This window comes from Pezoporus wallicus, unplaced genomic scaffold (genome assembly GCF_028554395.1).
Source record: "Pezoporus wallicus isolate ANWC-B61680 ecotype Strahan unplaced genomic scaffold, APGP_CSIRO_Pwel_v1 contig_2456, whole genome shotgun sequence".
NCBI lineage: Eukaryota > Metazoa > Chordata > Aves > Psittaciformes > Psittacidae > Pezoporus > Pezoporus wallicus.
This window is the reverse complement of record NW_026637053.1, coordinates 1,740,595-1,756,244: the sequence shown is the minus strand read 5'-3', so window position 1 is coordinate 1,756,244 and position 15,650 is coordinate 1,740,595. Positions and strand designations below refer to the sequence as shown.

General features: G+C 40.7%; 1 protein-coding gene across 2 annotated transcripts in view; it reads left to right on the top strand.

Annotated features, from left to right (window-relative positions):
• Nucleotides 1-11,339: 11,339 nt before the first annotated feature.
• TRIQK (triple QxxK/R motif containing) overlaps nt 11,340-15,650 on the top strand; it is a 59,100-nt gene continuing 54,789 nt past the window's right edge. Inside the window, exons 1-3 of one of the 2 annotated variants that reach the window (XM_057402994.1) lie at nt 11,344-11,453; nt 13,093-13,142; nt 13,750-13,840. The gene's annotated coding sequence lies outside the window, so the exon portion shown is untranslated. Of the gene's footprint in view, nt 11,454-13,092; nt 13,143-13,749; nt 13,841-15,650 lie in introns of both variants that reach the window. The other variant, XM_057402995.1, reaches the window with a different exon arrangement.

The window sequence follows — 15,650 nt, the reverse complement described above, 5'->3', positions numbered from 1 at the left end:
ACTGTCATATTGAAAGATTGAGAGCTGGTGTTCTGAGCTAGCCAGTTTCACATATGTGTAGCTATAGCAGAAATTGTGAGAGAATGGCAATTAGAGAACACAAACTCACAAGGTAAACTATTATATGACAAATTTTCAAAAGCTTATCTTCTAGTTCTGTAGAGATTTTTTGTGTACCAAAATCCTATAAAAAAACCCTCTCATATAATTCAAAAGGGCCAATGTGAGGAAGTCTGGATTAGCAAAAGGGCAGAAGTACTGTAGGGACAGCTATCATTAGAAGCTAACTAAAAAGCTTGAAAGGTTCTGTAATACAGGACCTTTCTATAATATGCAAGTGCAGGAACAAAAGGGAGTGAAAGAGCTTCATGGAGATGACTGAGGTGGGGAAAGAAGAACTAGCAGAGAACATAATACAACTGGAGGCACAGGAGATCAGAACAAAGATACAGGAAAATTAAGAGCACTACAAGATTTGGAGAGATAGAATCATTTTCATTTTGACCAAAATCCTTAAGAAAAATTTCAAGCCATAATCTGTTAGTGATTATATATGTGGCCTTGCCTGGCAGTCCAGTGCAGGAGTTACCTGATGTATGGCTTCAGCGTGAAATGTGACATTTTTAGTACATGTTATCAGCAGTGATCCATCATGGCATAATATGTAAGATTACCCCCCTTCTGGTGATTTTATTTATCGTTTGTACAGGCACAGATGAGGCAGTGAATCTAGGCTGGCATAGGAAGAGTTGAAAAAATGAAGCATCTTCCTTCTGAATTGCGCTTTGAAACAGAGAGAGAATTGTTAGTTGAGCATCTCATGTTGAAAACCTGTGGCAGGTTTTAAGGGGACACTTAACTTCAGGACACAGGTCTGGCTGCTTGCTCTGGGGTTTTAGTGGGAGGGAGAGTAGTAATGGTTGGTGTTTCAAGGGAGGATGGTGTTGTTTGGATTTCATTTATTTTGCTCTTTCTGATTGCCTTTTAGGAAGGAATGGCTTTGAACTCTTAATTGTATATTTTGTTTTTATCAGAGCGCAGACCTGTCATTTCTCACTCCCCCCCACCTTTCTGCCACAGTCTTTACTTTACTGCTTTCTTCATTCTCTCTTTCCTTTCATCTTCCACCCTGACAATAAACAGTCTGGAGCTGAATCCAGAGAGCAGAAACAGCTCCGATTCCCTCCCCACCTAATAAGGATCCCAATAAAACTTTTAAATGGCATCCAGATCCTAGCCGCATGGTATAGAGTATGTCTCTAGTGAAGAAGAAAACAACACAGCATGATTAGTCAAAGAGGAGATTTTTCCTCAAGCAATCTTCCACACTAAGGAAGGTGCTCCCATATTAGCAGGAATGTTTTCATACAAGGAAATGAGCACTAGGAATGGAAGCAGCAGCAGCCTGGGAAGAGGTGGAGCCTGTGCTGAAAGGATGATGGAGATGCTATGGATTAAGAGCCTGGTTGCCTCTTGGTGCACCAGGTATTTATGTCAGTAATTCTCATTAGGTTTAATGTGAATAACAGCCACAAATCCCCTGGGGACTGAAAGAAGAACAGACTCCTTAATGTTTCCATGAGGAATACTTTGAAACCTTCATAAAACATTTGTATTTGATGGAAAGGAAAAACTACTTTAATAAAAAATGTTTACCACTTTAATATCATTGCTTAGTATTTTATCTATGTAAGTATCACACATAACGTACTTGCATTGACAGTATATATTATAAGGCTAGGATCATTTTACTTCATATTGTTGGTTTATCTAAGATTAACAGTTCATTTTACTGTAACACCAAAATGGAGTACTTTAACTAAGTAAGCCAGAACGAACCCAATTTTACAGAACAGTTTTTCGTTCTCTAAGAACCTATTTCTGAATGTGGCTTCAAAGGCAGACATCTGTACCACAAAACTGCTGAGTTTGAAGTGCTTGTTATTTAAGGTTTATTTTACTGCCTTAAAGAAGGTCACAGTTAGGTTGGGGTCTCTTGTTCTGGGCACTGAATAAATGCAGCAGACTTTCAGAGTCTATAGTTGATTATAAAGGGGTGTCACGAGACAGCTGATGTGCTCTAAGGTATTTCAGCTGTCTGCTTCAGAAGGCCAAAATGTCTTGCAGGCTGTGTTACTTATGTGCCAGTCCTTTGTGGAGGCTCTTTGCACACCATGTCACACAAAATGGCATTAGATGGTTATGCTGAGACAACTTCAACCCATCTTTAAAATGTCTGCTGCTTCCAGAATACATCCAGGGACATTTTACTTGTGACCGCACACCTTTAATATCCTTTGACTACAGAATGGCACAAGACATTCATAAAACAAAGCAGACAGCTACTGAAAATACTCAGAGTTGCATATACACTGGTACTGAAATAGATACAAACAGCTCAGAAGAGAGCAAGAAAAGCAAGCTCTGCTCCATAAAATCCCTTATCTGTCCTAGTGTAATTATCTTCATATAATAAGAATATTCCAAGGCAAACTAATGAGTATCTACTGTTGATGAAATTTTACTTATTGTAGGTTATTTTTCATACATGTGCTTACATTTTACAAATGAAGGACAAAATCTGTCCAAGTTCCAGTACAGCTGGATAAGTACAGGTGTGTGATCCCCAGTGTTTTATATACCTTTTAATGGTTGCTGGCGTTTCAACCATTATGGAACTAAGTAGTACACACTTAAAGCTCACATATCATGAGTAAAATCTGCCACTCTTCTTGAGGAAATGTTAAAATGTTCAACATCCATGTTCTCAACAAGTAAATAACACATTATAGGGCTACATTATGACCAGATTATATCTATTAGTTACTGCTGTGCACCATGTAAATCTCCAGATTCCCCTGGGAAATGAGAAAATCATTTCAGACTTCAATAACTAACAATCAGTTATTGCTCTGGGCAATAATAAAGCTGAATGCAATTACCTAAAGTGAAGTTAGCAGTGTAACAAATGAAATACAGATTTCTTTCTCTCCTAAAATAAATGTACCATCTCCTCATCACACATACTGCATGGTATTATAGGGTCTTCTAAACACTGTATTGTCTGAACAGCCTATTTGAGATTTAAAATATTTGTGATTAAAACTTATAAAAGTTACTTTTTATGACATCACTTGCATGATTAGCTCTGGAAAAAAACTAATGGCTATGAAACTGCAAAAGTAAAACACACACTCTAGGAAAACAGATTTCAAAACAAGATTCTCTGCTCCCAGTAGTACTCCTCTTTGCATAGTAAAGACAATTTACCCCAAAAGGAAACCAGAAAATTTCTGTTCATAAAATGCCTTTGATCAGATTTTTCTTAAAACATGTTAGAGTTGTAAATGCAACATTTCAGTCTTCTTACTTATCCTATCTCCTATCACATTAATTTACTATTTATTTGGCTAACATGAAAATATGCAGGCTGTTAGGGAGGAAAAAAAAGTGGCTTTATTTTAAGCTGATTTTTAAATGTAGTGTTTGAGAACTGAAGTCCCTAGAAGCTGGAACTTTTCTTAACTTAGCACCGGATTGTATAATAAAAAGCATATACATAAATGTTTGCAGGATGGCAATTTTTGCATATAACTCTAGAATGAATAATATTTTCAGTAAGAATGAAGAGATCAGATACTGGGTGAAAGGAAAATATGTGAAAAAATATTCGTAACTGAGAACATTACAGTTTTTCAGCTATGCTACCTTTTGTGTTCTTATGAAGGTTAAGTATTAATTGCCCATGCTAAAATACTGCAGTTTTGAGAGACGGACCCATGTGAGCATCATGAAGTTCAACAAGGTCCTGCACCTGGGTCAGGGCAACCCCAAGCATAAGACCAGGCTGGATACAGCTTTGAGCAACCAGGTCTAGTAGAAGGTGATCCTTGCCATGGCACAGGGATTGGAACTATGTGATCTTTAAGGTCCCTTCCAACCCAAATAATGTATATTGTTGAATATTTACATGATTTACATTTCAACATATCATTAGTATTACAAGTCCTAGTAATAATATATTTTAAAAATGTGTTGAAGCAACTCCAGGCATACCTGGCTGCCCTTCTGCCCTAGTTTCATCTGTATCAATTATTTTTCTTCCTAGTAGCTGTTGCAGTGCTGTGCTTCGGCTTCAGTGTGAGAACAATGCTGATAACACACTGATGGTTTACTTGTTGCTAAGTAATGCTTACCCTGATCAAGGACTTTCAGTCTCTCATGCTCTGCCAGTGAGGAGGGGCACGGGAATCCGGGAGGAAGCAAAGACAGGACACCTGCTCCAAACTAGTGGATGGAGTATTCCATACCACAACACGTTATGCCCAGTATATAAACTGTGGGGAGTTACCCCTAAGGGACCAATGACTGCTCAGGTTTGGCTGGATATCAGTCAGCAGGTGGTGGGCGGTTGGATTGTGCATCACTTCTGTTTTCTGAGCATTCATTTCTCCTCTTGTTGTTTCCTATTATTATTATTGTTACTATTGGTAATCTTTCTATTGTCACTATATTTTACTTCATTTTAGTTATTAAACAGTCCTTATCTCAACCTGTGGGGTTTACATTCTTCCAATTCTCCTCTCCATCCCACCTTGGGGAGGGGGAGAAGGAGGGGTGTGAGTGAATGGCTGCGTGATGCTAAATTATTGGCTGGGTCTAAACCACACCACCTTAATTTTGGTAAATGCTTTATTGGAATAAAGATAATGAGTCAATGGATGTTCTAAGCTGATGAAAATATAAATTTGCCTTGCTTTGACTACACTAACCCTGAAAAGATTCTTTTTAGGTAATTTTAGCTTGTATTTATCATTACTTGGAACATTCTGATACAAATCTCATTAAAAAAATATAGAATCCATGCAGCCATTAAAGCAGGGCACTATCAAAAAGAGCCATGATATGCAGCAGCTACGATAAAATGTTACAGAGCAAAGCGGGATCATTTCGGTTCAGCATTTTCTCACTTAACTGGAGCAGTACTCTGCAATTATTTGTAAGGACTGAGGCGTTCCAGCTTGTTACTGCTCTACTCTTATTCTACCCCTGCAAAACACAGAGAACAGGGATGCTCTCCATGAATGCTGTCTACCATTATGAACTTAAGTGCCCAGACTCTGCAACTGACATTTAGATACTGTATTTGTAAGAGAGAATGAAACTCACAGAGCTATATTGCAGCCAAGGGGAATTATGGAACTAATTATGCTACATCTTTGGACTCATGGCCAGCTAGGAAACATGGGTTATGTCTGTACTTACTTAGGTGGTCTGAAGAGCTGACAGAGGAAGCATCCATGTTTTCCTTGAATTCAGGCTGTGTAAAAATCCCATCTGCTCTTCCTAGCAGGTGATGCCAGGATCTTTCTAGGAAGGATCCTTCTGCCTTGTGTCAATCACTACCAAAGGGAAAAGGTGTTTGGGGGTGCAGCCTTGCCAGGCACAGCATGCCAGCTGGTCGGAGAGGGAGCTGGTGCCTCTGTGGCTGCAGAGAACTTGACACCACTGCTGCCGTCTTCCTGCCTGACACGTAAAAAGGACCAGTAGCAAACATGGTTGAGGACAGCCTTGAGGTTGATCCTGCACTTCAGTGGCCTGACTACACAGTGCATCCGATCAATCAGGTGAAGTTTCTTAAACTACTGATGTTTTACAGGGAATGACAGCAGACTACACATGCTTTAAGATTTTTGCCAAAACTCCAGCTAGAAATACAAATTCATTTTGATAAGAAATGAGAACAAAAAGGTTGGCAAGTAGTAAGTGACACTAAGGATGGAATTAAAATAGTGTTAAGAATCTGTTGCTAATCTGGAACATGAAACCATTTTTAAATTAAGCCAAAGAATCACAACTGATACGTACAAAGATAGGAGTCTCTATCCTAAAAACAATGATTTGAAACCATTATAGTTTCTGATTCCAAATGATTCAATGCAGCTTGTCAAAATAAAGTTTTCTCAAAGCACATAGTTGCTGGATATAAAGTTATGCAATAAAGTAATGGTCAGGGTTAATTACATGCTTTAATTCTGAATTTGTCACTGAAAGAATCAGTTTTTTAATAACTTACACACTTCTATCACCTGTATTTTTAAAAGAATTTTGAAAAATGCAACAGACAGCTGTAAAAATTATGTGACAGCCAAAGTATTTAACAGTTAGAAATCTTAGTAGAACTTCCCAAATCTCAGTATGCACAATTTATCAAAAGGAGGCTTAGATACTAGACTGTTCCAGAGTTGCTGCATCAAGTTGCACTAGCATGGTAGCATTTGGTCTGGTGGCACTTCTGAGTTCATACCTTACATAAGTTTTCCCAATATTAAATGCATCACTGTAATTACCCAATTAAATCAGTAAATATGAGAATCTTCTCCCACAACACAGATGACAGCTGTTCAAGTGTAAGGACTGTATGCATTACATAGACCATCTTAGAAAAAAACATCATATATTATAATATTGTTAATCTTCAGCTGGAATTGGGACATGAACATATGTATATAACATTATTATTGAGGTGTGTGGGGATGTCTGAATGTCCAAATTCAGTTCGTAAGAACAGATAGTCATTACCATATAGGAAACCTGCTAATATTGTAGAATGTAAATAAGGAAGTGTTCTTATTCTGCAAGGTTCCTACACAAATCTCAACTTACCTCTGTCTTGTAATAGGGCCTGTTCTAAAAACCTTTGAAGTTTCCAATTGACTCAACAGTTTTTGGATCTGGCCTTAAAGTAGTAAAACCTTTGTTGAATGTTTACAGATAACCACTTAGTCAGTGCTGGCTTAAGAAAAGAAAAAGGAAATAAATTAAATGCATCTTCCAGTGACATAAGCCTCATGAAGAATTAACTAGGATAAGCACTTACTCTAGTTGGTGCACTGTCAATCTGAACAACGCAGACAAAAATAATAATTAAAACATAGCTTCATGCTGAGATGAAACTTTCAAGAGTGTCTACTGTGTTAAGCTTACAACTTCTCTGGTTTTGTATTTGCAAGCATAATTATGTCCCAGAGGCAACAGGAGCTAGTGCTTGTCAGTCCCCATTTCCCCCTCCGATAGGCGATTAATTTCTTTACACAGAAATCCAAAAGTTGATGCCAGAGCAATAATAATAATGTAAACAACTCTTTTATTCTTTTAATCTGGAATGCATAATTTAATGGCATAGTTGTATAAATAATGAAAATACCACATCTACTTTAGACAAGGCTAAACTGAAGGTAACATTTAATGTAGTATTGATTGACTGTATCAACAAAATGACGGCAGACATCTATATGGCTGATAGCAGCTAGGAAAATGCTACCAAATATATCAATACAGATTAAGTAGTGGTGGGATGGAGCAGACTTGATGGCTCAGAGTCCTGGTAATGGAATATGGAGCCTTTCACCTCCAGCACTCTGATTTGAGCCAGCCTAGGTCAGTCTGCATCTGAAAGTCATTACCATCAGATGGTTCTTCAGTGAAATGAGCTTGTCTTAATGGCACGCTGTCTGTGTCACAAAATGCACCATTTATCATTGCTAACACCATGTTGAGATTTTCAGCTGGAAGGCTGGACACAAAGAGGACAGTCATCTGGGGCTGCTCTGCCATGGGCTGTGCTGAAGAAGTTTTAGGAACTTTAGTGCTCCTAAATACTAAGTAAGCAAAGAGCAAGGGGAAGGTACCTGTGCTAAAGAAATTGCAACTGAAATGTAAGACAAGACATGAACTGACAGTAAATATGGGAGAAGCAAGACAGCAGTAGATGCAGCACACCAGAAGCATGAAGCTACAGTAGCTATGCTGCAGTAGCTGTCTTTTGGATGGATTCAAGAGCAACTGTTACATGGGGAAGCCAAAACAGGGTTTGTTAAAAGACATCAAAACCAAACATGAAGAAAAAGGCAGTGGAAACTAGTATCGTAGGTTAGTCAGAGACAAGAAGTAACATATTAAAGCTAAGTGAAAACAAACCAGGATAGGAATAAAGAATCTCAAAATGAAGGCAAAGTGCATACAGAACCGGTGCAGAGATGGGAGATGCTGGAGTGATGCAAAGTGAGGAATGACATGAACAAAGGGATGAGCTAAGGGGGTTATTTGTTTCAGCAGCAGTTCTGGTTGGATATGAGCAGTGCAAGACTGTATCTGTTAAAGCCACCAGAAATTACGTTAGGAAGTGACAGAAGCATAAGAGAGTTTTAGCATTGCGGTTGGATGGGGAATACTGTACTTCATAGAAGTTTGGGAGTAAGGTGTTACCCAAAAGATTCAATGACTGCCTGAATAGCAGCCCAAATTAAATAGCTGTTTTATTTGCAACACTCACTCTGCAGTTCTGAATGAGAGATGGGTCAAAACTCTTATTTATAGTGATGGCAAAATGAATGGAACAAAAATAATTAAGAAAATTCTTTCACATCTTTGAGCTTAACCTGGTGGTTAGACATACACGAGGAGACATCAGGTGACACAGCAGACAAGCTGTTGCATTTTGGGGAGTTATTCTTCTCTATGTAAACCTGTGTTGTCAACTTGGAACAAAGATGTTGAGCATCATTTTCCAGCCTTTTATCTACTTAACTCTAAAAGCTCAGGGATTGCTTCTAGGAGCTCTGCAAAAGATAAAAAAGAAAAGAAAGCCTATGTGTTCAGCAGGCTTAATTTCAATTAAAATTTTTTTCACAAATTGTAAAGTTGAAAACCAGTGCAGAGAAGAAGGGCAAAAAGGGGCAGATTCTTGTCAAATTGTCAGCATAAGTTGAAGATCCTGTGAAGAAACGAAAAACAGGACAAAACCAGGAAAAGACAGTCACTGAAAACAAAGGCTGATACGTCTCTTGAAAATTATGTGAGCTAAAACCACGTTAGTTTAGAAAACACTTTTGGATTTTTAAATTCATCTGCTCAAGGGATATGGCACCCAACTGATGAGTGTGACAAGATCAATAAAATATTCCTGATTATGTACATTTCAGTTATAGTTACATACTTAGCAATCATATCCCTTGTGGATTCATACCTGTAACAGACAGCTTATAAATATCCTGTGACACATACACTCCCAGACTGCTTCTTATCCTACAGAACACAGCAAGCTGGTCAGTAGTACTTTCTATTACATAAATGTCAACCACCCTTCTGACCATTCCACCAGTATGCATGCCTTCTCTGCAGAAGAAACCTCACAATGGGAAACACACATTTTTCCCACAAAATGAGGACGAGAAATGAAGAAATTAAAGAGTGAAAATTTCTCAGTGGTTGTAAAGCTCCTTTTCATGAAGTCGTAATTCCTTATGACTTCTTTATGGATTTGGCATGGAAGCTGCTGGGCATACACAAGCTTGTTACTTAAAGGAATAACTTGGTGATGAAATGATTAGTGTAATTAGGTGAAATTAAGTGAAACTGAACTAAAACTAGATGTATTTTGCTTCAAGGACTCACAAGGACAAACTCCTCAGCAGTGGTTCAGATAACACAATATCATGTAGCCATGTGATTTTGATATTCATTCATATTTATTTATTGTGGTTGTGATTACACAGTCAAAAATCATGTGTAGCAGCTATTTGAATGATTGCTGTTTTGCACATAACACTATATTCAAACATCTATGAGCATAATCATGACTTGGTTTTAACTGAATCATATTAAAATAATCAAGGACCTGGCTTACCACTAGGAGTATGAATGAAATAAAATACTGTTGAAAATTCTGAACATGTAGAAGCTAGAAAAAACAGAGGTGGAGCCCACAGTGGATACGACAATCCCTGTCCCACATGGGACAAGGTACCCTGGGTACATGCGGCTTTTTCCAGTGAGCTGCCATGTTCAAAGCAGCTAAATAACCTTAGTGTGCGATTTATTGGCAGAAAAGGTACAAAAAAAAACCTTTGTATCTCATCACTCAGGATCAGGACAGGCTGTATTCCTAAGCAAGCTGTTTCATTTCAGCCATCCATTAAGCTTGCTAGAGAAACAACTAGAGAAAACTGCAGTCTGGTATGCACGCCACACAGAAAACTCAGATTATCAACTCTTCTGTAGGCGCATTCTCCACTCTGTATGCGTGTCACCTAGAAAGATAGGAAAGTTCAGCTGGGTATGGGTTTCACTTCCGAAGCTGCAGAGGTAAACAAATGCAAATATTTTTTTGTGTACCTTTCCCTACAAGAGTGTTAAACTTGGTTATTGACTGCCATTTTGCAGGAAGCAAAGCATGTGTTTGCAATACTAATCAGTAAACTGCTACAAGAATTGGTGGCTTACTTCTTGCACCGAAGTAAATGGATTATCTGTTGCAAAGGACCTATCATCATCTCAAGGTGGTGAAAAATTACCTGGCATTTCCTATTTGATACTTTTTTAGGACCTTAAATATTCAGCTTAACCGTATTCTGGGCTGCATCAAAAGGAGTGTGTCCAGCTGGTTGAAGGAGGTGATCCTGCCCCTCTGCTCTCATAAGACCCCTGTTTGGAGGACTGTGTACAGTTCCAGTGTCCTCAACACAAGGACATCGAACTGTTGGAGAAAGTCCAGAGGAGGGCCACGAGGATGATCAGGGGACTGGAGCACCTCCCATATGAAGACAGGCTGAGAAAGTTGGGGCTGTTCAGCCTGGAGAAGAGAAGGCTGCGTGGAGACCTCATAGCAGCCTTCCAGTATCTGAAGGGGGCCTACAGGGATGCTGAAGAGAGCCTCTTCATCAGCGACTGTAGCAATAAGACAAGGGACAATGGGTTCAAACGGGAGATTCAGGTTAGATATAAGGAAGAAGTTCTTTACTGTGAAGGTGGTGAGACACAGAACAGGCTGCCCAAGGAATCTGTGGATACCCCATCCCTGGCAGTGTTCAAGGGCAGGCTGGACAGGGCCCTGGTCAACCTGGTTTAGTGGAAGGTGTCCCTGCACATGGCAGAGGGGCTGGAATTAGATATCTTAAGGTCCTTTACAACCCAAACCTTTCAATTCAATGATTCTATGAAGTTCCCACTGAATGGGGCTTGTGATAGTGATGATGTGAAGGTGACTAATTGCTTTTCATCCCACATGTCTGGAACACCAATTCTAATACATGTTGGCAAAAGAGTGGTAAAAACTGAGAAGAGGGTGTGAAGGGAAGATGCTAGAATACTCCACCACTGAACTTCCAGCCTCCACCAAAGCATCTCTCCCGGGACACCGAGCGAGACAGGTGGGTGGGAGTCCTCCTGCGGGCAGGCCCTGCGACTTCGAGGCCGCTGCCGCCCTGGGACCTTCTCCAACCCACCCGCGGCCATGGCCCCAGCGCCCCAGCCCCTGCAGCTGATGCCCGCCAGGGCGGGCGGGGCCGGGAGGCGGGGACGCTCGGGCGGGAGGCGGTGGCAGCCCCGCCAGCACAGGAAGTCGCCCAGCCGCGAGAGGAGGCAGGAGGCGGAGCTGTGCCGCTCGGCCCGAGGTACCGCGCGCTTCCCGGGGTGGGCGAGGGGCCGCGGGCGCCAGGGCCGGCAGCACTGCCGGGTCTGCGGTTGTCACGGCAACCGCTTCCCTCCCGGGGCGGTGGGGGCGCGCTACCCGCCGCTGCTCCGGCAGCGCCGTTGGCTTGCGGGCAGGGAGCGGCCAGCGCGTGCGGCCGAGCCGCTGTCCGCGCGGGCCGCCGCTGCCATTGGCCGGCAGAAAGCGCTCGCCTCCGCGATTGGCCGGAGCACGCTGCCAATCGGGGCGGCGCTGCGGGCGCCCGGGTGCCGCCCTCGGAATGAGGGCTGAGGGGTCGGGGGGGGTCAGCGGCCGCGTCTGGCGCGGCCATGTTGGGTGCGGGCGGGCAGAATCCCCTCCCCTTTTCCCCGGCGGCGTGCGCCGTGCCCGGGAGGCGGGGAGGGGCGGCTCCCATCGGAGCCGGGGCTGGTTCCACGGCCTACGCCGCTCCGGGCGCTTCTCGGCCGTGTGGTCAGCCCCCAAGGTGCGCGCAGGTGGTGCCAGCTGGGTCCCTCCGCAGGGTGTGACTGGCCAATCTGGAGGGAAATAAACCCGTCAGCAGGGGGTGTCCCGTGTGAGGGCTGGGGTCGAGGGCTGTTTCGGGAGTTGCTGGGTTGACAGGAGCCTGCGGTGCTTCTTTGTGGGGACAGCCTATGGCTTTCCCTCATGGGCTCAACCCTTCCATGTACTGCCCACCAGTGCAGTGCGGTTGGGTGCGTATATATATGTGTGAAGCCCGTTTGTGTCGGGTTCCTGTGTGTCTGGGAGCTGGATTAGCGGCTGCTCTCTGTGTGTGCGTGTACACATGGGCTGACCACCCTAGTGCAGTGAGGCCAGGGCGTGTTGGAGATGCCACATGTGCAGTGTGTGACAGCTGGCTCTGGGTATGCAGTAAATCTGATACAACCTGGGCTTTTTGAGGTGCCTGTGTTCACCTCTCGGGTGTGATGTGTTCCGGGTACATGGGACTTCTTTGTGTTCTGTGCAGAGTGCACTGGTCATGCTTACGTTCAGAAAATCCTGGATAGAGACACGGGAGCCACGACTTCTCTAAATGTGAAATGTTGGCAGAAATGTCTGCCAATGTGGATTTGTGTCGCTCTCAAAGTGCTCTGCCTTACATCAGCCTACATAGTTACGAGAGCAGAACACAGTACCAGAAAGCCCCTGTAAAAGAGCGTTGGTATAATTGGGCTGTATGCACACACATTCACACACAGTAATTCGGTTATATATCACATAGGGCTTGAGTTCTTTGCTTCTGGGTACCGGGCTGGTTCCTAAAGAGCTAATCAGAATGGAAGGGTGCCTGTTTCTAAAGACATGTTGACTCTCCCAGCCTTTGCTACAGATGTATGATTTCTGTAGTGGAAAATTGTAGAAAGTCTGCTTAAGGAACACACAGAAATCTAGAAATATGGGGAAAATTGATCAATTTCTTAAGTAGTGCTGTTTGGCATGTCTTCCTTGGCTGAATCACTTCACCTCTTGGTACAAAATGGGTTAGGGACAGCCACTGTTGTTCAGAAAATAGCTTGTCTGCTCACTGAGGAAAAAATTACCAGCTGTTTCTGTTGGCATGGTTATCTTTGATCATGAATTAGTGCTATCTACCCTTCTAGGACTTGATATCTGTCTTCACGGAAGCTGTGAAGATGTAAGCCTACTTCAGGTCAGTACTGTAAGCGTGAGCATAGTGAAAACAGACAAGTGTTAACTTGGAAATAAATTTATCACACCAGTACAAATAGTTGCCTTTTTTTTTCTTTCCACAGAAAGGGCAGTTGCTCACATTTTCTGTTATTTTTGCTTCAATATGTAATTTCTTTTGTAATTTATAACTTACCATTCTGTAACGTATGTATATTCTTCTAGCTGAGCCTGTTTGAGCAGGTTTGAGCCCAATAGATGACCTCAGGAGGTCCTTTCCAACACCATCAGTCCTGTAATTTTGTGACTTGGATTTGTTTTTAACCATGTAGAGTTTACAATAATGTTTTACAACTGACTTTGTCTAAAATAGTATTTTGTGTTTGCAAAAGCAGTACAGAAGATACTCAGTTTCAGCACAGATGTGACAGCTCTTCAAATATCTAGGTTTTGAAAAATTGTTTAAAATGAAGTGATTTAACCAGATTTCTGTTAGCACTGGCAAAACTCCTCTTATAATTTACTTTGATTCTTGTATCAGTATTGATTCTTGTATCAATATACGTTAAACATACATATATATATTTCTATCAAGTTCCATAAAACCAGGGCTATCCCTTCCATTTCAGATGCAAGCAGCTGAGTTCCTGAATTCAGTTACTGAGTATCTTCACATTGAATGAACAGGATTTTGTCCATAAAAACAGACATCAGCAAAAGGTAATATGCAACAAGATACGTACTTATCACTATAAAAATCAAGAATAAAGGCAGTGTGTTTATTTCTGGTTTGTTGGAGTGTTTTTTTTAAATTACTATTTTATTTTCATAACCTTGGACTATACAGAGAAGGTTTGTATGCATTGGAAGATTCCATGTGACGTTTGCCAGTTCCCCTAACTTCATAGCTCTTGCTGTCACTTTCTGCAGCCGCTTCAGGAAAGGAAGCTAGTTTGTGTGCCAGTTTTACACCAGGTACTGGAAAATCTTGTAACTCACCTATAAGTCACAAATACAGAATGAGGACTAATAATATAAACTAATACATTAACCTGTGATACTGCCCAGTGTATATCTAGGATTTTATTAAAATACTTAAGCCCAACCTTGTAGCCCAGTCTTCAAGGATGACTTAAGCTCAGTGTACTTCAGGGAAGTAGGAAACATAAAATTTTAGGGAGTCTACGTAGAAAATTGTATGAGGGTTTTGGTTTGTGTGTTTCTGTTTGATAGGTTTTTTTCTTCTTGTTGTTGCTTTGTTTTTCATTTTTTGTTTCTTGTAGTTTGTTTTTTGTTTTTGTTTTTTTGTTTGTTTGGTTTTTTTTTTCAGTGCAATGAAGACATTTTCCTTGGATTTATTGTGAAATTTGTTTCTTGAGACCAGTAATTAGTTTTTGTTTCTTACATAATTTTGATGGTATTCAGTTTCTTTTGACAGATTTTTAAAACTAATTACAGTTTGTCGCAGTTGGAATGTTAAGAGTTTCTGTTGGATTTTTTCTCACAACTAGGAAGTTCCTGGTTTTGTTTTCCTTTGGGATATTTCCATATTAATCTAGATTTTTCAATAGGAAGACAAGGTGTGAATTACAAAAAAGTAGGATAATTTGGAAAGTCTTTATGGGTTGCTAAAGGCTAATGTTATAAAACTGGGCTGTATGTTAAAAAAAAACAGACCTCTGAAACCCCAAGTTTAATATCATCTTGGAGACTCAAGTTGCTCTATTAAGTACTGTGCTTCATAAGTAAATTGTTATGTTTGCGTGTTATGAGGTAGGTAAAGATTAGAATGGAACATATATGGTTCTGAGGTGTAGACAAAGAAGCTAACAATTTTGGTTGAAGCTAACAGTTTACAGTTGAAGTCTCCCTCAATGCTCCGACTCCCTTATGATACTACTGTTGTAGTACAGTTACTTCTGGAAAACAAGACTGCAAAAGTCCTCTGACACAAACTCTGCTTTAAGATTTCTGCTCCTGTAGATTTTTTCATTTGCTTGCAGGTTTACTTTTTATTGAAGAAAAAAATGTGATTATATACTAGCTGATCATTTTTTAAACTAAAAAATGAAGTGCTTTTCAGTGAATGGCTATCCTCATTTCAAATGAAGTCTGCAATGATTAAATATTAAAATGATCGATGGTTTAAATTAATATAAAAACTTTTCAGGAGATTATTACAAAGATTAACATTTTAAATGTTTTAATACTTCCATAGTTTATCAATCACAGGCACAGTGAAACTGTTTAGTTACCAAGCTGATGAGCTCATACATCATTGCAGCATTATGTGCAACATAAACATCATGGTGGTATTGGTAGAGATGAAAAAATCAATGTATACTGTGGCTCTTTAATAACCTGGTTTTGTCTTGAAGTTTTTTCTGACACAATAAGAGTATTTTTTCTTTGGAAAGATGATGGGAAGGAAAGAGTGTTGCCGAAAAACTGGTGTTTGCCATTTAGGAAGGAACTGTTTCATGTAATGACAAACTTAGATAGTCACACAGAAGAAGAAAAAGCACTTGCA